Source organism: Bos javanicus, chromosome 6 (assembly GCF_032452875.1).
Source record: "Bos javanicus breed banteng chromosome 6, ARS-OSU_banteng_1.0, whole genome shotgun sequence".
NCBI lineage: Eukaryota > Metazoa > Chordata > Mammalia > Artiodactyla > Bovidae > Bos > Bos javanicus.
Window position 1 is genome coordinate 56,231,431 of NC_083873.1, and position 24,609 is coordinate 56,256,039.

Sequence of the window (24,609 nt, forward strand, 5' to 3'; positions counted from 1 at the left end):
GAGGGATTGGGGGCAGGAGGAGAAAGGGACAACAGAGGATGAGATGACTGGATGGCATCACCAACTCGATGGACATGAGTTTGGGTGAACTCCGGGAGTTGGTGATGCACAGGGAGGCCTGGCGTGCTGCAGTTCATGGGGTTGCAAAGAGTCAGACTTGACTTAGCGACTGAACTGAATTGAACTGATAAATATGAAAGAGACTTTTTTAAATATAAAACTTCGCCCCAAAATGTCCAGGCCCAGATATATACTAGGGAATCTTATCATGTATTTAAGGATTTTAACACTGTCTAAGTTAGCTTGAACCTCTGTAACAAATACTCTAGACAGTGTCAGTTAGTCAACAAACATCTCTCACAATTGTGGGGGTTTAAAGTGTCTTCTTGTAAGTGCACTAATACCACCACAAAACTGCTTCCATCATGATCTAATTATCTAGCAAAGACCCATCTCCAAATACCACTGGAGAGTAAGATTTCAACATATTAATTTTGAGGGGACACATTTTTCCATGACATTTAGCACCCCTTCAAATTCATGTTCTTATTTTATGCAAAATATATAATCTAAATAGGCTGAGAATTGTCCAAATCTCTAAATTGTAGTTCTTTTTCTTCTCAACAATTATGTCCTCAGTTCATTTAACATGACTCTCAGTTTTATCTGAGACCTCACCAGAATGGACTTTATCACCCTCATTTCTGGGGCTTCCTTGTGAGCTCGGCTTGTAAAGAATCCACCTGCAATGCAGGAGACCCTGGTTTGATTCCTGGGTCAGGAAGATCCCCTGGAGAAGGGATAGACTACCCACTCCAGAATTCTTGGGCTTCCCTGGTGGCTCAGATGGTAAAGAATCTGCCCACTATATGGGAGACCTGAGTTCGATCCCTGGGTTGGGAAGATTCCCCAGAGGAGAGCATGGCAGCTCACTTCATTATTCTTGCATAGAGGGTCCCCATGGATAGTAGAGCTTGGTGGGCCACAGTACATGAGATCACAGAGTCGGACATGACTGAAGTGACTTTGCACACACATCCTCATTTCTACCAGTATTCTGTACATGATTATTTATGTATCCTGTAAGAAGATGGAAGCTTTTTCTTTTTCCAGTAGACTTCTTTTCTTTCTGAGCTTCCACCAGAATCACCATTAAAAATCACTTCACAACATTATTGGCTTTTTCTAGCATGTACTTTAAAACTCTTCCAGCCTCTATCCATTAACCCATTCCAAACTTCTTTCACATTTTAAAGTATTTGTTATAGTAGCACCCCACTTCTTAGCACGAATTTCTGTTTAGCTGCTGTAACAAACTCCATGGCTTAAAAAATGAAATTTCCTCACAACTATGGAAGCTTGAATTCAGAGATTAGGGTGTCAACATGGTCACATTTTGGTGAGGTTCCCTCTTCTTTGTTTATAGATGACTACCCATTTGCTGTATCCTCATATGGCATAGAGAGGTGGCAGTGGAAGGAGGGAGGAAGAGAGAGAGAGTGAGAGAAAATAAATTGGAAGACACAACATAGTAAAGGTATCAATTCATTCCAAACTGACATACAGCAATTCCTATCAAAATCCCAGCAGGAATTTGTGTGTGTGTGAACATAGACACTGATACTCTAAAATTTATACAGAAAGGTATATTAACCAGACTAGCCAAATCATGTTTAAAAAAGGAAGAATTAACAAGTTGGAGAAATCAGGTTACATATTTTATGCAACTTCATTAAACAAGAAAGACTGTGTGGTACTGTCAGAGGCACTGACACAAAATCAATGAAACAGAACAGAGAATTCTGAAATAGACCCACTCAAATACAGCAAACTAAATCTTTAACAAACATGCAAATGAAATTTAATTGATGAAGGATAGCCTTTTGATACCTGGAACTTTCTAGATGGCACAGTGGTGAGGAATCTGCCTGCGAATGCAAGAGACATGGGTTTGATCCCTAGATTAGGAAGATCCCCTGGAGTAGGAAATGACTCCCTTCCTTATTAAATAACTCCCTTCAATATTCTTGCCTGGAAAATTCCGTAGGCAAAGGGGCTTGGTGGGCTACAGTCCATGGGGTTCCAGGATACAGTTCATGGGGTCGCAAAGAGTCAGACAAAACTGAGTAGAGCACATACACACACACAGCTCTTTGACAAATGGTGGTGGAACAATTGGATGTCCATAGGCAAAAACTGAATTTTAACCTAAATATCACCTTTTATACAAGAATTATTTCAAAAATCATTTCATTATACAAATCACAAACTTAACTTCTACAAATCTATAAAAAATTTATAAGATAACATTGATAAAAAATCCTTCTAATACAAACTGATAAAATAGTTTGTAGACTTGACAGGATCCATAAAAGAAAAATATAATAAACTTTAGAAAAAAAATCAGTTTGCTGTACTTGAGTGGGTCTATTTCTGGGTTCTTTACTCTGTTGTATTAATCTATGTCTCAGTCTCTCTCTGACAATATCACATAATCTTGTTTAATGTAGCTGTATAATAAGTCTTGAAATTGGGTAGTCTGATTCCTCCTATTTTATTCTTCTTTCCCTCAAATAAACTTTGCTCTGTTAAGACTGTTAAGAAGAAAAGACAAGCTAGCAAGTAGGAGATAATATTTGCAAAGGACTAATATCTAAAATATATAATGAACTTTCTAATCTCAAAAGTGAAAATCAATCTAAATAGAAACTGGGCAGAAGACATGACAAGAAATATTCCTAAAGATGATATACAGATGGCAAATAGATAAATGAAAAGCTGTTTATTATCAAAAGATGTTCATTGTGCCTGTTGTTCAGTTACTAAGTCCTGCCCGTCTCTTTGTAACTCCCATGGACTTATATCTTCTGCTTGACTATGCCCAATTTACCTTGATTCATGAGCTGAACATTCCAGGTTCCTATGCAATACTGTCCTTTATATCATCAGACTTTACTCTCACCATCAGACACATCCACAATTGAGTGTCATTTTCACTTTGGCCCAGCCAGTTCATTCTTTTGGAGCTATTAGTAATTGCCCTCTGCACTTCCCCTGTAGCATATTGGACAACTTCTAACCTGGGAATGTCGGGGGGTCTCAACTTCTGATGTCATATCTTTTTGCCTTTTCATACTCTCCGTGGGGTTCTCCAGGCAAGAATACTGGAGTGGGTTGCTATTTATTCCTCAAGTGGACCATGTTTTATCAGAAGTCCTCAAAAATTAAAACCACCTAATTCTCCATACACACTGATCAGAATGACTAAAATAAAATATAGTGACAGAATGAAATGCTAGTAATAAGAGAAGAAACTGGATTACTCATATATTGCTAGTGTGAATGAAATGGTACAGGTACTCTGAAAAACATTTTGGCAATTTCTTTTTAAACTAAATATACAACTAACACATGGCTTAACAATTACATTCTTGGGTATTTTTCCAAGAGAAATAAGACTTAAGTTTACACAAAAACCTGTACACAGATGCCCATAGCAAGTTTAATTGCAATAGCCAAAGCTGGAAGCAACTCAGATATCCTTCAGCAGATAAAAGTTTTTATTTATATTTTAAAAAGTATATCCATATGAATATTACTTAATATAAAACATATAGACTATTGATACACACAACAGCATGGACAAATCTCTGGAGAAGTATTCTGAGTGATAAAAGACCACTTTGAAAGGTTATATATACTACCTGGTTGCTTTTATATAATGTTCTTAAAATGGCAAAGTTATAAGAATGGAAAACAGATTAGTGGTTTCTGATTAGTTAAAGATGAAGAGGGCTAATGGTGGGAAGTGATTGTGACTATAGAGAGGAAGGATACATATAGTTTTAAGACTGTTTTGTAATTTGGCTGCATTAATGTCAACTTTAATATCATGCTTGTGATATTGTACTATAATTTTGAAAGTTGATACCATGGGGGAAAAATAGGCCTAGGGTACACAATATCTCTGCATGATTTCTTATAACTACCTGTAAATCTACAATCATCTCAGACTGAAAAATCTAATTAAAAAGAGTTTACCAGTCACTGGTTGCACACCATAAATATATTTCATGCATACTTGTTATTAATTTTTAAAATATTTTTGACATTTAAAAATTTAATATACTTTAGAAACCTTTAAATTCCTTTCAAAAATTAGCTTTTTAAGTAAGCCTGTGAAATTATTCCTCCTCCTTCCCACCCACCAAAAAAATGTGATGATAGATTGAAAATAAACTGCAGATAACAAGCTATTTCACATTATTTCATTTTATATATAAAATACAAAAGTAAGGTGTTGCAAATCAACTTAAGCCAATTTGATCTTCATAACTCTTGTGTTATTTTTGGTAGATAATGACAAGCCCTAAAAATGTTTGAGGAAAGGATTAGTTTTTTCCTCCGTACCTCATTACCAGGTATAACAAAACCAAATATCAGAAAAACTCTAAGTAAGATATTGTTTCAATGATAGCATGTTTAATATAACATTATAACATATAATGATCCTAATATACATAATATTTAATTATTTAATATACATAATATGACTATGTATGATATATATTGTACACAGAAAATGTCAATATATCTGAAATCATTAATTTTTTTTATAGTCTTTGGGAAATTTGTTATTTTTTTTCTATTTTTATTTTATTTTTTAACTTTACAATATTGTATTGGTTTTGCCATATATCAACATGAATCAGCCACAGGTATACACGTGTTCCCCATCCTGAACCCTTCTCCCTCTTCCCTCCCCGTACCATCCCTCTGGGTCAGCCCAGTGCACCAACCCCAAGCATCCAGTATCGTGCATCGAACCTGTACTGGTGATTCATTTCATATATGATATTATACATGTTTCAATGCCTTCTCCCAAATCATCCCACCCTCTCCTTCTCCCACAGAGTCCAAAAGACTGTTCTATACATCAGTGTCTCTTTTGCTGTCTCGTATACAGGGTTATTGTTATCATCTTTCTAAATTCCATATATATGCTTTAGTATACTGTATTGGTGTTTTTCTTTCTGGCTTACTTCACTCTGTATAATAGGCTTCAGTTTCATCCACCTCATTAGAACTGATTCAAATGAATTCTTTTTAATGACTGAGTAATACTCCATTGTGTATATGTACCACTGCTTTCTTATCCATTCATCTGCTGATGGACATCTAGGTTGCTTGCGTGTCCTGGCTATTATAAACAGTGTTGCAATCAACATTGGGGTACACGTGTCTCTTTCAATTCTGGTTTCCTCAGTGTGTATGCCCAGCAGTGGGATTGCTGGATCATAAGGCAGTTCTATTTCCAGTTTTCTTAAGGAATCTCCACACTGTTCTCCATAGTGGCTGTACTAGTTTGCATTCCCACCAACAATGTAAGAGGGTTCCCTTTTCTCGACACCCTCTCCAGCATTTATTGCTTGTAGACTTTTGGATCGCAGCCATTCTGACTGGTGTGAAATGATACCTCATAGTGGTTTTGATTTGCATTTCTCTGATAATGAGTGATGTTGAGCATCTTTTCATGTGTTTGTTAGCCATCTGTATATCTTCTTTGGAGAAATGTCTATTTAGTTCTTTGGCCCATTTTTTGATTGGGTCATTTATTTTTCTGGAATTGAGCTGTAGGAGTTGCTTGCATATTTTTGAGATTAGTTGTTTGTCAGTTGCTTCATTTGCTATTATTTTCTCCCATTCTGAAGGCTGTCTTTTCACCTTGCTTATAGTTTCCTTTGTTGTGTAGAAGCTTTTAAGTTTAATTAGGTCCCATTTGTTTATTTTTGCTTTTATTTCCAATATTCTGGGAGGTGGGTCATACAGGATCCTGCTGTGATGTATGTCGGAGAGTGTTTTGCCTATGTTCTCCTCTAGGAGTTTTATAGTTTCTGGTCTTACGTTGAGATCTTTAATCCATTTTGAGTTTATTTTTGTGTATGGTGTTAGAAAGTGTTCTAGTTTCATTCTTTTACAAGTGGTTGACCAGTTTTCCCAGCACCACTTGTTAAAGAGATTGTCTTTAATCCATTGTATATTCTTGCCTCCTTTGTCAAAGATAAGGTGTCCATATGTGCGTGGATTTATCTCTGGGTTTCCTATTTTGTTCCATTGATCAATATTTCTGTATTTGTGCCAGTACCATACTGTCTTGATGACTGTGGCTTTGTAGTAGAGCCTGAAGTCAGGCAGGTTGATTCCTCCAGTTCCATTTTTCTTTCTCAAGATTGCTTTGGCTATTTGAAGTTTTTTGTGTTTCCATACAAATTGTGAAATTATTTGTTTTAGCTCTGTGAAGAATACCATTGGTAGCTTGATAGGGATTGCATTGAATCTATAAATTGCTTTGTGTAGTATACTCATTTTCACTATATTGGTTCTTCCAATCCATGAACATGGTATATTTCTCCATCTATTAGTGTCCCCTTTGATTTCTTTCACCAGTATTTTATAGTTTTCTATATATAGGTCTTTAGTTTCTTTAGGTAGATATATTCCTAAGTATTTTATTCTTTTCGTTGCAATGGTGAATGGAATTGTTTCCTTAATTTCTCTAATTTCTCAGAATTAGTGTATAGGAATGCAAGGGATTCCTGTGTGTTGATTTTATATCCTGCAACTTTACTATATTCATTGATTAGTTATAGTAATTTTCTGGTGGAGTCTTTAGGGTTTTCTATGTAGAGGATCATGTCATCTGCAAACAGTGAGAGTTTTACTTCTTCTTTTCCAATTTGAATTCCTTTTATTTCTTTTTCTGCTCTGATTGCTGTGGCCAAAACTTCCAAAATGATGTTGAATAGCAGTGGTGAGAGTGGGCACCCTTGTCTTGTTCCTGACTTTGGAGGAAATGCTTTCAATTTTTCACCATTGAGGATAATGTTTGCTGTGGGTTTGTCATATATAGCTTTTATTATGTTGAGGTATGTTCCTTCTATTCCTGCTTTCTGGAGAGTTCTTATCATAAATGGATGTTGAATTTTGTCAAAGGCTTTCTCTGCATCTATTGAGATAATCTTATGGTTTTTATTTTTCAATTTGTTAATGTGGTGTATTACATTGATTGATTTGTGGATATTGAATAATCCTTGCATCCCTGGGATAAAGCTCTCCTGGTCATGGTGTATGATCTTTTTAATGTGTTGTTGTATTCTGATTGCTAGAATTTTGTTGAGGATTATTGGCCTGTATTTTTCTTTTTTTGTGGCATATTTGTCAGGTTTTGGTGTTAGGGTGATGGTGGCCTCATAGAATGAGTTTGGAAGTTTATCTTCCTCTGCTATTTTCTGGAAGAGTTGAGTAGGATAGGTGTTAGCTCTTCTCTAAACTTTTGGTAGAATTCAGCTGTGAAGCCGTCTGGACCTGAGCTTTTATTTGCTGGAAGTTTTCTGATTACAGTTTCAATTTCCATGCTTGTGATGTGTCTGTTAAGATTTTCTATTTCTTCCTGGTTCAGTTTTGGAAAGTTGTACTTTTCTAAGAATTTGTCCATTTCTTCCATGTTGTCCATTTTATTGGTATATAATTGCTGATAGTAATCTCTTATGATCCTTTGTATTTCTGTGTTGTCTGTTGTTATCTCTCCATTTTCATTTCTAATTTTATTGATTTGATTTTTCTCCCTTTGTTTCTTGATGAGTCTGGCTAATGGTTTGTCAATTTTATTTATCCTTTCAAAGAACCAGCTTTTGGCTTTTGGATTTTTGCTATGGTCTCTTTTGTTTCTTTTGCATTTATTTCTGCCCTAATTTTTAAGATTTCTCTTCTTCTACTAACCCTGGGGTTCTTCATTTCTTCCTTTTCTAGTTGCTTTAGGTGTAGAGTTAGGTTATTTATTTGACTTTTTCCTTGTTTCTTGAGGTATGCCTGTATTGCTATGAACTTTTTCCCCTTAGGACTGCTTTTACAGTGTCCCACAGGTTTTGGGTTGTTGTGTTTTCATTTTCACTCATTTCTATGCAAATTTTGATTTCTTCTGTGATTTGTTGGTTATTCAGCAGTGTATTTTTCAGCCTCCATATGTTGGAATTTTTAATAGTTTTTCTCCTGTAATTGAGATCTAATCTTACTGCATTGTGGTCAGAAAAGATGCTTGGAATGATTTCAATTTTTTTGAATTTACCAAGGCTAGATTTATGGCCCAGGATGTGATCTATCCTGGAGAAGGTTCCGTGTGCGCTTGAGAAAAAGGTGAAATTCATTGTTTTGGGATGAAATGTCCTATATATATCAATTAGGTCTAACTGGTCTATTGTATTGTTTAAAGTTTGTGACATTCAAATCATAGGAGTCCCAGAAAAAGAAGACAAAAGAAAGACCATGAGAAAATACTTGAGGAGATAATAGTTGAAAATTTCCCTAAAATGGGGAAGGAAATAATTACCCAAGTCCAAGAAACCCAGAGAGTCCCAAACAGAATAAACTCAAAGCGAAATACCCCAAGACACATATTAATCAAATTAACAAAGATCAAACACAAAGAACAAATATTAAAAGCAGCAAGGGAAAAACAACAAATATCACACAAGGGAATTCCCATAAGGATAACAGCTGATCTTTCTTTTTTTTTTTTTAATTTTTAAACTTTACACAATTGTATTAGTTTCACCAAACATCAAAATGAATCCATCACAGGCACACATGTGCTCCCCACCCTGAACCCTCCTCCCTCCTCCCTCCCCACACCATCCCTCTGGGTCGTCCCAGTGCACTAGCCCCAAGCATCCAGTATCATGCATTGAACCTGGACTGGCATCTCGTTTCATACATGATATTTTACATGTTTCAATGCCATTCTCCCAAATCTTCCCACCCTCTCCCTCTCCCACAGAGTCCATAAGACTGTTCCATACATCAGTGTCTCTTTTGCTGTCTCATACACAGGGTTATTGTTATCATCTTTCTAAATTCCATATATATGCGTTAGTATACTGTATTGGTGTTTTTCCTTCTGTCTTACTTCACTCTGTATAATAGGCTCCAGTTTCATCCACCTCATTAGAACTGATTCAAATGAATTCTTTTTAATGACTGAGTAATACTCCATTGTGTATATGTACCACTGCTTTCTTATCCATTCATCTGCTGATGGGCATCTAGGTTGCTTCCATGTCCTGGCTATTATAAACAGTGCTGCGATGAACATTGGGGTACACGTGTCTCTTTCCCTTCTGGTTTCCTCAGTGTGTATGCCCAACAGTGGGATTGCTGGATCATAAGGCAGTTCTATTTCCAGTTTTTTAAGGAATCTTCACACTGTTCTCCATAGTGGCTGTACTAGTTTGCATTCCCACCAACAGTGTAAGAGGGTTCCCTTTTCTCCACACCCTCTCCAACATTTATTATTTGTAGACTTTTGGATCGCAGCCATTCTGACTGGTGTGAAATGGTACCTCATAGTGGTCTTGATTTGCATTTCTCTGATAATGAGTGATGTTGAGCATCTTTTCATGTGTTTGTTAGCCATCTATATGTCTTCTATGGAGAAATGTCTATTTAGTTCTTTGGCCCATTTTTTGATTGGGTCATTTGTTTTTCTGGAGTTGAGCTGTAGGAGTTGCTTGTATATTTTTGAGATTAGTTGTTTGTCAGTTGCTTCATTTGCTATTATTTTCTCCCATTCTGAAGGCTGTACAAGAAACCCAGAGAGTCCCAAACAGGATGAACCCAAGGTGAAACACCCCAAGACACATATTAATCAAATTAACAAAGATCAAACACAAAGAACAAATATTAAAAGCAGCAAGGGAAAAACAACAAATAACACACAAGGGAATTCCCATAAGGATAACAGCTGATCTTTCAATAGAAACTCTTCAAGCCAGGAGGGAATGGCAAGACATACTTAAAGTGATGAAAGAAAATAACCTACAGCCCAGATTATTGTACCCAGCAAGGATTTCATTCAAGTATGAAGGAGAAATCAAAAGCTTTTCAGACAAGCAAAAGCTGAGAGAATTCTGCACCACCAAACCAGCTCTCCAACAAATACTAAAGGATATTCTCTAGACAGGAAACACAAAAACAGTGTATAAGTTCGAACCCAAAACAATAAAGTAAATGGCAACGGGATCATACTTATCAGTAATTACCTTAAACGTAAATGGGTTGAATGCCCCAACCAAAAGACAAAGACTGGCTGAATGGATACAAAAACAAGACCCCTACATATGTTGTGTACAAGAGACCCACCTCAAAACAGGGGACACATACAGACTGAAAGTGAAGGGCTGGAAAAAGATTTTCCATGCAAATAGAGACCAAAAGAAAGCAGGAGTAGCAATACTCATATCAGATAAAATAGACTTTAAAACAAAGGCTGTGAAAAGAGACAAAGAAGGTCACTACATAATGATCAAAGGATCAATCCAAGAAGAAGATATAACAATTATAAATATATATGCACCCAACATGGGAGCACCGCAGTATGTAAGACAAATGCTGATCTTTCAACAGAAACTCTTCAAGCCAGGAGGGAATGGCAAGACATACTTAAAGTGATGAAAGAAAATAGCCTACAGCCCAGATTATTGTACCCAGCAAAGATCTCATTCAAATATGAAGGAGATATCAAAAGCTTTACAGACAAGCAAAAGCTGAGAGAATTCAGCACCACCAAACCAGCTCTCCAACAAATACTAAAGGATATTCTCTAGACAGGAAACACAAAAAGGGTGTATAAATTCGAACCCAAAACAATAAAGTAAATGGCAACGGGATCATACTTATCAGTAATTACCTTAAACGTAAATGGGTTGAATGCCCCAACCAAAAGACAAAGACTGGCTGAATGGGTACAAAAACAAGACCCCTACATATGTTGTGTACAAGAGACCCACCTCAAAACAGGGGACACATACAGACTGAAAGTGAAGGGCTGGAAAAAGATTTTCCATGCATAAGAGACCAAAAGAAAGCAGGAGTAGCAATACTCATATCAGATAAAATAGACTTTAAAACAAAGGCTGTGAAAAGAAATAAAGAAGGTCACTACATAATGATCAAAGGATCAATCCAAGAAGAAGATATAACAATTATAAATATATGTGCACCCAACATAGGAGCACCACAATATGTAAGACAAATGCTAATAAGTATGAAAGGAGAAATTAACAATAACACAATAATAGTGGGAGACTTTAATACCCCACTCACACCTATGGGCAGATCAACTAAACAGAAAATTAATTTTTATATTTAAGTATAGTTTATAATATTGTGTTAGTTTCAGGTATAGAAAATAGTGATTCAATATTTTTATGGGTTATTATCCACTTAAAATTATGAAAAATTAACAGCTGTATTTTTCTATGCTGTACAACATATCCTTGTTACTTACTTTATACATAATAATTTATATTTCCTAGTCATGTATCGTTATTGTGCCCTTTCCCACTTTTTTCTACTTGTAACCACTACTTTGTACTCTATATCAGTGAGTACAGATTTATTATATCTACAAATTCATTGTATCTACTTGCTTATTTTATTTTTTTAATTTGTTTTAATTGGAGGCTAATTACATTACAACATTGTATTGGTTTTGCCATACATCGACATGAATTCACCTCATGGGTACTTGTGTTGCCCATCCTGAACCCCTCTCCCACTTCCCTCCCCATACCATCCCTCTGGGTCATCCCAGTGTACCAGCCCCAAGCATCCTGTATCATGCATCAAACCTGGACTGGAGATCCATTTCACATATGATAATATACATGTTTCAATGCCATTATCCCAAATCCTCACACCCTCTCCCTCTCCCAGAGTCCAAAAGACTGTTCTATACATCTGTGTCTCTTTTGCTGTCTCACAAACAAGGTTATTGCTACCATCATTCTAAATTCCATATATATGTGTTAGTATACTGTATTGGTGTTTTTCTTTCTGGCTTACTTCACTCCGTATAATAGGCTCCAGTTTCATCCACCTCATTAGAACTGATTCAAATGTATTCTTTTTAATGGCTGAGTAATACTCCATTGTATATTTTCAGATTCCAAATATAAGCAATAACACAGGATTTGTGTTTCTCTCTCTTCTTTGTTTCAATAAGTGTGATACCTCTAGGTCCATCCATCTTGTAGCAAATAATAGAATTTACTTTTACTCTCTGACTAATACTCCATCATAAGTATATACCAAATATTCTTTATCCATCCTTTTGCTGATGGACAATTAGGTTGTGTCCATATTTACAATATTTATAATAGTAAATAATGCTGCTATGAACACTGGGGAGTACATATCTTTCCAAATTACTGTTTACATATTCTTTGGATATATGCTCAATAGTGGAAACTTCACTCTATTTTCCAAGATGGCTGCATCAATTTACAGTCCCACCAACAGTACACTAGGCTTCATTTTCCCCACATCCTTCCCGGTATATCTGTTATTTCTTGACTTTTGGATGACAGCCATTCTGACAGGTGTGAGGCAATATCTCACGGTAGTTTCAATCGGCATTTCTCTGATGATGAGTATCTTTTCATGTGTCTGTTGGCCAAAGGCATATTTTTTGATATCGAGTTGTATAAGCTATTTGTATATTTTGAATATTAACTCCTTAATGGTTATATCATTTACAAATACTTTTATTTAGTAGACTGTCTTTTCATTTTTGGTGGTTTTCTTTGCTGTGAAAAAGCTTTTAAGTTTAATTAGGTCTCATTTGCTTACTTTTGCTTTTGTTTCCTCTGCCTTAGGAAACAGATTCAAAAAAATATTACTGTGATAAATGTCAAAGAGTGTTCTCCCTATGTTTTCTTCTAGGAGCTTTGTGGTTTCAGGTCTTAGGTTTTAAATCCATTTTGAGTTCATTTTTGTATATGGCATTACAGAATGTCCTAATTTCCTTGTTCTACATGGAGCTGTCCAGTTTCCTAGCATCACTGACTGAAGATACTGTCTTTTCCCTTGTATATTTTTGCCTCCTTTCTCATAGATTGACTCATTAAATATGTGAGTTTATTTCTGAGCTCTCTATTCTATTCCATTCTTCTATGTACCTATTTTTCTGCCAGTACCATGCTGTTTTGACTATTGTTTTGTAAATAATATAGCTTTGCAGTATACTCTGAAGTCAGGGAGCATAATACTTTCTGCTTTGTGCTTTTCCTTAAATTTACTCCTAGATATGTTTTCTTTTCACTTGGTACTATTGGTAGGAATTCAAAATGGTGAAGTTACTGTGGAAAACAGTATGGAGGTTCCTCAAAATCTAAAAACAGAACTACCATATGATCCAGAAAACCCATTTGTGAATGTTTATGTGAAAGAATTGAAATCAGGATCTTGAAAAGATGCTGGAACTATTATGTTCATTGCAGCATCATTCATATTAGCCAAGATGTGGAAACTTCCTAAATTTCCATTGATGAATGAATAAAGAAAATGTGATATATGCATACAATTGAATGCTATGGAGATTTTAAAAAAGGAAATCCTGTAATACCAGACAACACAGATGAACCATAAGAACATTATTTTATGTGAAATAAGTCAGTCATAGAAAGATATTGCATGAGTCTACTAAGGTATCTAAAATAGCTAAATTTATAGAATCAAAGAGTGGACTGTTGGTTGCCAGGGGCTAGGGGACGGGGAAATGGGAAGTTACTAATCAATGGGCATAAAGTTTCAGTCAAGTGAGATGAATAAGCTCTAGAGATTTGCTACACAATTTTGTTATGAGACTGAATCTTATGTTAAGAGCTCTTATAATAAAATTTAAAAGGAAAATGAAAAAATACATATAAAGCGGTGGAAAACAAATAGAGAATAAAATCTGAAGTGTTTCTTAAACATGCTTTAGAATAGGAATGTGACAAAGGCAGAGAAAAAGGGAGGACAAAATAATAATTACATAGTGCTTTGATAATTAAGAATATTTTGGTTTATTACGCATTTTTTGGCAAGGATACACAGAAGAACTGTACAAAAATGATCTTCACAACCCAGATAATCACGATGGTGTGATCACTTGACCTAGAGCCAGATATCCTGGAACGTGAAGTCAAGTGGGCCTTAGAAAGCATCACTACAAACAAAGCTAGTGGAGGTGATGGAATTCCAGTGGAGCTATTCCAAATCCTGAAAGATGATGCTGTGAAAGTGCTGCACTCAATATGCCAGCAAATTTGGAAAACTCAGCAGTGGCCACAGGAATGGAAAAGGTCAGTTTTCATTCCAATCCCAAAGAAAGGCAATGCCAAACAATGCTCAAACTACTACACAATTGCACTCATTTCACACGCTAGTAAAGTAATGCTCAAAATTCTCCAAGCCAGGCTTCAGCAATATGTGAACCGTGAACTTCCTGATGTTCAAGCTGGTTTTAGAAAAGGCAGAGGAACCAGAGATCAAATTGCCAACATCTGTTGGATCATGGAAAAAGCAAGAGAGTTCCAGAAAAGCATCTATTTCTGCTTTATTGACTATGCCAAAGCTTTTGACTGTGTGGATCACAATCATCTGTGGAAAATTCTGAAAGTGATGGGAATACCAGACCACCTTATCTGCCTCTTGAGAAATCTGTATGCAGGTCAGGAAGCAACAGTTAGAACTGGACATGCAACAACAGACTGGTTCCAAATAGGAAAAGGAGTTCGTCAAGGCTGTATATTGTCACCCTGTTTATTTAACTTATATGCAGAGTATATCATGAAAAATGCTGGGCTGGAAGAAGCACAAGCTGGAATCAAGATTGCCGGGAGAAATATCAATAACCTCAGATATGCAGATGACACCACCCTTATGGCAGAAAGTGAAGAGGAACTCAAAAGCCTCTTGATGAAAGTGAAAGTGGAGAGTGAAAAAGTTGGCTTAAAGCTCAACATTCAGAAAACGAAGATCATGGCATCTGGTCCCATCACTTCATGGGAAATAGATGGGGAATCAGTGGAAACAGTGTCAGACTTTATTTTTCTGGGCTCCAAAATTACTACAGATGGTGACTGCAGCCATGACATTAAAAGACGCTTAATTCTTGGAAGGAAAGTTTTGACCAACCTAGATAGCATATTCAAAAGCAGAGACATTGCTTTGCCAACAAAGGTTCGTCTAGTCAAGGCTACGGTTTTTCCAGTGGTCATGTATGGATGTGAGAGTTGGACTGTGAAGAAGGCTGAATGCTGAAGAATTGATGCTTTTGAACTGTGGTGTTGGAGAAGACTCTTGAGAGTCCCTTGGACTGCAAGGAGATCCAACCAGTCCATTCTGAAGGAGATCAGCCCTGGGATTTCTTTGGAGGGAATGATGCTAAAGCTGAAACTCCAGTACTTTGGCTACCTCATGCGAAGAGTTGACTCATTGGAAAAGACTCTGATGCTGGGAGGGATTGGGGGCAAGAGGAGAAGGGGACGACAGAGGATGAGATGGCTGGATGGCATCACTGACTCGATCGACATGAGTCTGAGTGAACCCTGGGAGTTGGTGATGGACAGGGAGGCCTGGCGTGCTGGGATTCATGGGGTCGCAAAGAGTTGGACAGGACTGAGTGACTTATCTGATCTGATCTGATCTGATGCATTTTTTTTTTGATTTTTTAATTTTTTATTAAAGATTTTTAAAAGATTTTTTTTAATGTAGACCATTTTTAAAGTCTTTTTTTTAATTTTATTTTTAAACTTTACATAATTGTATTAGTTTTGCCAAATATCAAAATGAATCCGCCACAGGTATACATGTGTAAAAAAGAGCAGTTGGAGCTGGGGAGGACTGGAAAACACTAATGGCAAAAGTCAAAAGGTACAATTAAAAGCAGTTCAAAACCCAAGGCAGATTTTTTTTTAAAGAAAAGTGAATTACACTTTAAAAGGTCAAAACAATTGTAAATTAGACGAAAAAAGCAAATGTTAAAGGAAGAAAAAGTCAAGAGACCAATCATCTGGAAACTTCACTGACAAAGCAAAAGTTGCAAATAGCACTCAGCTTCCATTGTAACTGCTAACTCTTGGGTAGAATCCTTGTATCATGAACATGTATAGTTACTGGCATAAACATTATAAGAAAATCCAAGGAAACACAAAGGGTTGAGGAGGGGGATAAGGGAAGGTGGGATGTCAAGAAGTTCCATAGGTTTAAGTGGAAGGAAGCTTTGGCAAAAGAAAATCCAAAATTGAATTCTTAGTCAACTTCCTCTATCAAAATCAGAAGAAGATAGAAAATATTGTTAACCTAAAAAGATGAACATGAGTCACACACATACAAATAATCACCAAGCCACTTAGAACAAAAGCAAATTGATATAAAGCCCCAGAAGAACAAACTCCTATCTCCAATGCAAATATATAACCACATTTCCAAAGAAAATTTAAGTCATAAAACCAACCACATTTATGAGTAATAAGAAAAAGAAACAATATTTCAAATTTGAAAGAAGATAGGTTTCCCAAGACAATTCCCACACTCCTGGTGACAAATTTTCAGACCTGATAAAATGTTTATTAGCCCTTCTGCAAAGCTGTGACATGTATATAGATTTTTAATCGGCAAGCAAATTTGGAATTAAATATTCACCTACTTCTTTAGGCATTTCAGTTCTATCAGATGATGATGAAAGATGGAAAATGGAAAACAAATAGAAATCAAATTTTCCCATGAAATACATCACTGGCAAAATGTTTAGACTTCATTTGCATTGCATATGTCAATAATGCTTTTTAAAATAAATGATCTATGTTTGTAACAGTTCTATATGGCTGTGAAGATAGATGGTCAATAGTAGAATAAGAAATCTAAGCAACAGAATTCAGATAATTCCTAAGAACATTAAAAATAAGATATATATTGTGCATTAAATTAACTCCTGCATATCAAGAATTGATGCACATAAAGCTGGAAATCAAATATTGCTATTTGATAAGGTCACTGAATAGATCTATCTAGATAGCACTACATAATTCCTGAGGGCACTATTTGAACAAGCTCTGATTTAAACTCACTACCTGCAGTTGCGATGTGCAAAAACTTACCAGGTAAGGAAAACAGAAATTATCTGAGGAATCATATATCCCAGGTCTTTAACCTGAGACTACAAACTATCACATAATTTAATTTTTACTTTTTTTTTTTTTGCTTTGTCAGGAAACAAATCATATCAACACTTGGCCATTATCACCTTCTCCAATATGTTACTGGCTCAGATGGTAAAGAATCTGCCCGCAGTAAAGAAGACCTGGGTTTGATCCCAGTTTTCATGCGTGGAAAATTCCATGGACAGAGGAGCCAGGCGGGCTACAGTCCATAGGGTCATAAAGAGTTGGACACGACTTAGTATCTAACACTTTCACTTTCTTTCAGCATTTACTTCAGAATTATAATGGCTGAGCCAAATGGGCTAAATTTATGATAGCTCAACTCCAAAGCATCTCATGATCATTTTAGCGAGTATTCCCAGGATGTTATGTTCAGGATGCAGTTCTCTCACATCACTTCAGTCCATTCTCCAAAACCTACCAAAAAGGACCTAACCTGTGTTTCTAATGAGGCTGATGAGATGTCCTCTCTACTCTGTTCAAACATGACTGCCAAGCTGCATCAATCTGGTAACTAGGATAGAAGCTCACTATACGGGAATTTTTTTCATCTCCAACTCTCCACAGCCACATTGAAACCAAAGTTGACTTTTGTAAGGCTAAAATTGAATAAATAATAGAAAGGGAATACTGTAAGTCCCTAAATACCTAAAACTACTGTCAAAGCAAGACCTGACCTGGGGTCTCTTGCTGGGCCAGTTCTTTGGTTTATATCAACTCTGTGTAATTTAGGGAAGATCATACCATTCTTTTCTTAATATCTGGAATCATTTAGAATCTAGAAGATTTCCTATATGTTCTCCATCTCTTATTTCTATCCAGACCCAGAGAGCAACTTTTCCTCCAACTGTTTAAAAAAGCCATTCAACTCAGGATCTTATTTGTCCAGAATGAGTGACGGTGAGAACATCAAATCCCTTAAGGAAAAACTGCAATAACCAAACTCACAGGAGTGTGCTCTGGTCCCTTACCTCTCAAGACAATAAAAAAAGTAAATATAGACACATTAGGAACTTTATTAGCCTCATCTGTAATCTCTTGATTCAGGCTTCTATGTTTATGAACATATTTGCTTTGGTTTATGTAAAAAAAAATAATATTCAACAATGAGAGGTACTTTTTCTATCTTCAGGTGAGTTTTTATGTTTGTGCTGTTGAGTACAGTATGATGAATAATATTTACTTGAAAAAAAATAAAAGACAATGTGGCCAATTTAATTCAAGAATGCCAATTTAAGAAGGCGCATTTAATTCAGGAGTCTATAAAGCCCTAAAACCTTAATTATCCTATTTCCATAACCATGACATGTGGGAAAACATATTACATAGGCACAGTGAATAGAAAAAGAGTATTCAATTTGATCTTCAGGAAGAGTCATCTGCATGACAAAAATCATATATAAGTTTTCTATGCTTTAAATTCAGTTATCTAGGAGAGATTTGTTTTCCTCTTAAATGACAACTCATGAAGCTCTTGACATGTTAATTTCCAAAATGGTATCTTCAATATTTAGCATAGTACTTGGCACTCCCTAAATGTTTAATATTAAATGAAAGCATGTGAATTATTTCTTTAAAAAGTATTAAGGTTAATGACCACACCCATAGCTCTCTAATTGAAGGATCATTATATGGGTCATGGAAATATGTTGAATTTCTTTCATGATGATAATCACAAATATGACCTTCTTGAAAGACTTAAGGAAATATTTCTTAAGACTGTTTTTAGTTTGTTATAAACTATATTCTAACAATTCCCTTAAACTAACTTTGAGCGTCTACACTATTTAACACTTACATGTCTCTGGAGGAAGTTGATATCAGATATAACAAAGAGAAACTTTTATGGCTCCCTTGTTACCCTATAGTAAAATCTGCCTTCACTTTCAAAGCCTTCTTTATGGCTCTTGCAAACTGGGGTAGTGCTTTTTCCGTCTGTCCTAAAAATAATCATATTATACTTTTATTATTCATGCCTACCCACCTACCATACTAATTCTGAGTTCCTTATAGTTAAGTGCTTATCTTTGCTTTTGTAGCATCTGGGGTAGAGTTGGCATGTAGAAGATATTTAGTTAATGTCTGTAGAAAGAAAAAAGAATGAATAAATCAAATCTTAATGAGGCAAAAAATAATTAAAAAAGAAGAGATACATTCAATTTCTTAGCAAGAGGTTAAGAAACAGAATTCTTTAGCATATAACCTTTTCTAACCTTTTACTCTTTCATTCCTCAGCACCAGCAACCTATTTACAATGATTTAAAATTATGATCTGACATTAGTTTCACCTTTCATCCCATGAGCAAACTTTCTATGGAGTAACAATGGTTTTCAAGTAGATGGACTGACCTGATAGCTTTTATAAGAAAAAACACATAGGTTTTTTTTTTTTTTTTCCTATTGTAGGCATCAAGGACTTGCCAGAACTAATATAAAAAGAAAAAATAATGAGTTTGAGCTTCTGCTTTTGTTTGTGAAATCCATATTTTATATTACAGTGGTTGCCAGGAGAGCTCTGAAGGGCTGAGAAACATTAAAAAATAATACATGTAACCTTCACAAAAGCCCTTCTCCAAGAATCTTTTCTTTCACACAAAGATATTAACTGTATAGTTAATCTGAAAAACTGCAAAGGTTGCAATAAGAAAGATAACTGTCAACATTTCAATTTCAGAAGTAATGTTTCATTTTCCTAGATTTAATCATATAATTTTAGGGCCATACAGTGCTTGAGAAAAAAATGAAAACTGACTGGATAATTATTCCTTGGAATATAACTTAGAAACTCTATTTGGGTAGTATTTGCCATAAATGTTCCCCCATGATATATGCTATATATCAGGCTTTTAAAGCTCTAAAATTTCTGAATGTTAACCTTTATCAGTGAGGTAATATGACCTTGCTTATGAATGAATGAGATAAACTCTTAATATTGAATGTAAAAATTCTGAAGTGGCTGAAGACAAAGCGAGAGGAAATCTGTAAAGTGAAAATTACAATGTATAAAACTGCTGTGTAAGACTCTTGTGATCTCGTCTGTCAAGCCAGGACTTCAGTGATATGGGGAATGCCCACATGGGATCTATATCAATCTTCTTAGTTTGCTTTCTTGGTAATTATCTCCTACTATAACCTTTACTACTTCAATGATGGCCCAGCTTCTAATGATGTATAGCTTCTTTAACCCATCCTAAGATTCTTCCAAGATAAGATGGGTCCAGCATAAATGGGGAGAGTAGTCCCTTCACAACCTCTTTTAAATTTATATTTAGTCGTGTGCACATGCATGTGTGCTAAGTCACTTCAGTCATGACTTATTCTTTGAGACTCTCAAAGAAAATGGAGATACTGGGCAATGGCTTAGAATGAATATATATATATATATATATGTATGCCAAGTTGCTTCAGTTGTGCCCGACTCTTTGTGACCCTGTGGACTGTAGCCCACCAGGCTCCTCTGTCCATGAGATTCTCCAGGCAAGAATACTGGAGTGGATTGCCATGCCCTTCTCCAGGGGATCTTCCTGATCCAGGGATGGAACTCAAGTCTCTTATGTCTCCTACATTGGCAGGTAGGTTCTTTAACACTAGCACCACCTCACCAAGGCAAATGAGCACTACTTGTGACCCACAATTTGACTGCTATTCAGTGAAAGGAGTTCTGCATGTTCTTCCTGTGGACCTTTCTCTTTTAGGGCTCAGTTAGAAAATATTAACACATCAGTGTTCCAATATTTGAGACAAGCACTGTATACTACCTACCATGAATTTATTCCTTCCTTCTTTCACCCTATACTTTCTCCTTCACCTTACAGTCATTCAACTGGGGCTACACTTATGCCATCTTTACAATGCCCACAGTGTGTTATGGGTTTCATTTTCACTATTTACAGACTGACCTGGTGAATATAGTCTGTTCTATATGACATAAAACTAATATTTCAGCTTGGAAAAATGAGTGCATGAGACAAATATTAATATTATGACATTTACTTCTTCATACCTTTATCTAAAAATAAAACTTCATGTTTTTCAGACAGGCTTTCTGATTGAATGCATATAAATCTATATCAAGCAACCATAGAAATGAAAATTTCCTCAATTGTTAATGTGTAAAGTCCTTATTCTTACATATATTTGCAATTTTTCCTAATTTTATAAATAAACTACAGAAGCACTTATCAAAAGAAAAACAAACTAACTGCCATCTGGAAAGAAACTCAGGTCAAAGTATATGAGTAGTTCCCAGCACAGGGAACTAGTGGGATTTTGACCCACTAGTGGGGTGAACTGGAAAGAGAACTGTCCGGAGTGGTCCTGAGTGGTCCTAAGTCTCCTACTCTAATTCTACTCTGCATCAATCATTTGGCCATTGTTGATCAAATGATCATTCTGAGACCCAGTTACTTCATTTGTAAAATGAGGATATTAATCCATCACTATCTGAAATGCACAATTATTAGAGATTGCTATGGTCATTACAGGGGCTTCCCTTGTGGCTCAGAGGGTAAAGAATTTACTGGCAATGTAGGAGACCTGGTTTCGATCCCTGGGTTGGAAAGATACACAGGAGGTGAGCATGGCAACCCACTCCAGTATTCTTGCCTAGAGAATCCCCAAGGACAGAGGAGCCTGATGGGCTACATACAGTCCATGGCATTGCAAAGAGTTGGACACAACTGAGCAAGTCACACTCAAGGTTATTACAGATTAACACGAAGTATTACATGAGTCTGAGGTTTAGATTCTCAGTTTCTTGAGAGATAAAGGATGTCTTAATAGACATTTATGGTGACATATGCTTAGCCCACTTCTTGTGCCAATTGTGTTGCCAGATTATATTCAGTAATGTGGTAGTTCACACATGATCTCTGGAATCAGATAGCCTTTGTTAGAATAAAGGGTCTATCACTTTAAAATTGTGTAATTAAGGGCAATTTTCCTTTTACTACACCTGTTTTTCACTTTCTTTACATGTAAAATTGTATAATAGTAAAGTAATTCTGAAGCTCCAGTACTTTGGGCACCTGACGTGAAGTGCCAATTCATTGAAAAATACCATGATGCTGGGAAAGATGGAAGGCAGGAGAAGGGGGCAGAGGACAGAGGATGAGATAGATGGTTGGATGGCATCATCAACTCAATGGACATGAGTCTGAGCAAACTCTGGGAGATAGTGAAAGACAGGGAAGCCTGGCATGCTGAAATTCATGAAGTTGCAAAGAGGTGGATATGACAGAGTGACTGAAAAACAACAACAAATACTTCAAGGTACAGTATATAGTTACATAGAAGTACTTTTCCCTCATAAGCTATTAATTAGTTCAATTTGGAATAGATATTCTAAATTGTCTAAATTAAAATTATATTCTGCTAAAAAAAAAACCAATAAAATCCCTTGCCTTCTGGAAACCCAGACATTGTCGTATGACATATGATATATGACATATGTCATTGATGACATATGAAGAAATAAATAAGAAACAAATTCATAGCTTTTTAACTCCGTTATGAAGGCAATTTGATTAATTTTTAAAAACTGAATCTCTTGCAAAATAAAAGAATCAAACACTAAAATTATTTTAAATATTTTAAAGTTTGAATTTGACATTGCATGTTTTGCACAAAAATTTGATAACCCGGTGTACGAGACAGCAAAAGAGACACTGATGTATAGAACAGTCTTATGGACTCTGTGGGAGAGGGAGAGGGTGGGAAGATGTGGGAGAATGGCAATGAAACATGTAAAATATCATGTAGGAAACGAGTTGCCAGTCCAGGTTCGATGCATGATGCTGGATGCTTGGGGCTGGTGCACTGGGACGGCCCAGAGGGATGGTATGGGGAGGGAGGAGGGAGGAGGGTTCGGGATGGGGAACACATGTATACCTGTGGCGGATTCATTTTGATATTTGGCAAAACTAATACAATTATGTAAAGTTTAAAAATAAAATAAAATTGGAAGAATAAAAAAAAAATTTTTTTTAGAAAGAAATGGCTACTTATTTTTTTTTGAGTCTAATAATTTCATTTTATTGGTAATTTCTTTTTCATTGAGGCATGATTAATACCTTAGTGTTATCCTGATCATAGTATATGTTTATGATCTCTTAACCATAAGTTGTCTGGAATAAACCTATGAAGAGGGAGACATTACACTGTGACTGAATTAGGCAGCATTCACTGGTGTTTAGAATATGTTAAAATGAGTTGATGCTTTAAGATTACCCAATTCATCACTATAATTTCATGCATGGATTTTCATTTTTGTGAACAGAATTGTACCAAATTAAAACACTTGTCAATAAAGAAATAAGCCTTTTATGGGTTGAGAAGACGTTTTCTCAGTAGTTTTATGTCCAGTTATTACTTTTTGCATAAAATGCATTTGATCAAAACAAGGATAATGTGTGAGTTCATAAACAGAGAGAAAAGCATTGTAAATCCAACTCCTTTTTATGCTAATCATATTCAAATGCTTTAAAATAGCTTCGTTTGTTTGTAGAAATATAAGGAAAAAGAAGGTTTTCATTCTGTCCCTCATTTTTTCAAATGCATAAAATCTACAAATTTTAAGGAAAAAACACCTTTGTGTCTTTGGGAAAAGATACAAAACAAAGAGAAAATACCAAACTATTTTCCTAAATGAAAGCATAGAAAACTGAATCTGGTCATCTTTGTTCTCCAAATATACACCTTTTATTTAATTCAGGAATGCTGACTGATATCTAATAATCTAGAAAGGGATAAAACAAATAGGCAGACAAAATCTCAATTATTAAAGATGAAAAAACGTAACCCGGTACCATTGTATATAGGAAGAAATTCTCTTATATCCCAGCACTGAGACATGACTGCTTTCAGAATAAATTAATGATTACACATTGATGATAATTCCAAGTCACTACTATACACACACACACACACACACACACACACACGAGGGTGTGTGTGTGTGTTCAGTCATATCTGACTCGTTGTGATCCATGGACTGTAGCCTGTCACACTCCTCTGTCCATGGGATTCTCCAGGCAAGGATATTGCAATGTGTAGCCATTTCCTTCTCCAGGGGATTTTTCCCCACCCAGGGATCAAACCCAGTCTCCTATATTGCAGGTGAATTCTTTACCGTCTGAGCCAACATATGGGCTTCCCAGGTTCGCTAATGATAAAGAACCTGCCTGCCAATGCAGAAGACATGAGAGACTCGGAGTTCTATCCATGGATCAGGAAGATACCCTGGAGGAGGGCATGGCAACCCACTCCAGTATTCTTGCCTGGAGAACCCCATGGACAGAGGAGCCTGGAGGGCTACAGTCCATAGGGTCACAAAGAGCTGGACATGACCGAGCGACAAAGCACAGCACAACATATACATATTCACTCTAAGCTAATACCCAGTAGCTCCATTTGCTTTGAGAGCTTCCATTTAACTAATATTTATTGAGTAATTAATGATTATTGGAAGAGGACCCCATGCCCGAAAGGAGGCGGCCAAGAGGAGTTACCCTACATCCAAGGTCAGGGGCAGCGGTCAAGAGTGCCAGACTGCGATGGCACAGGAACA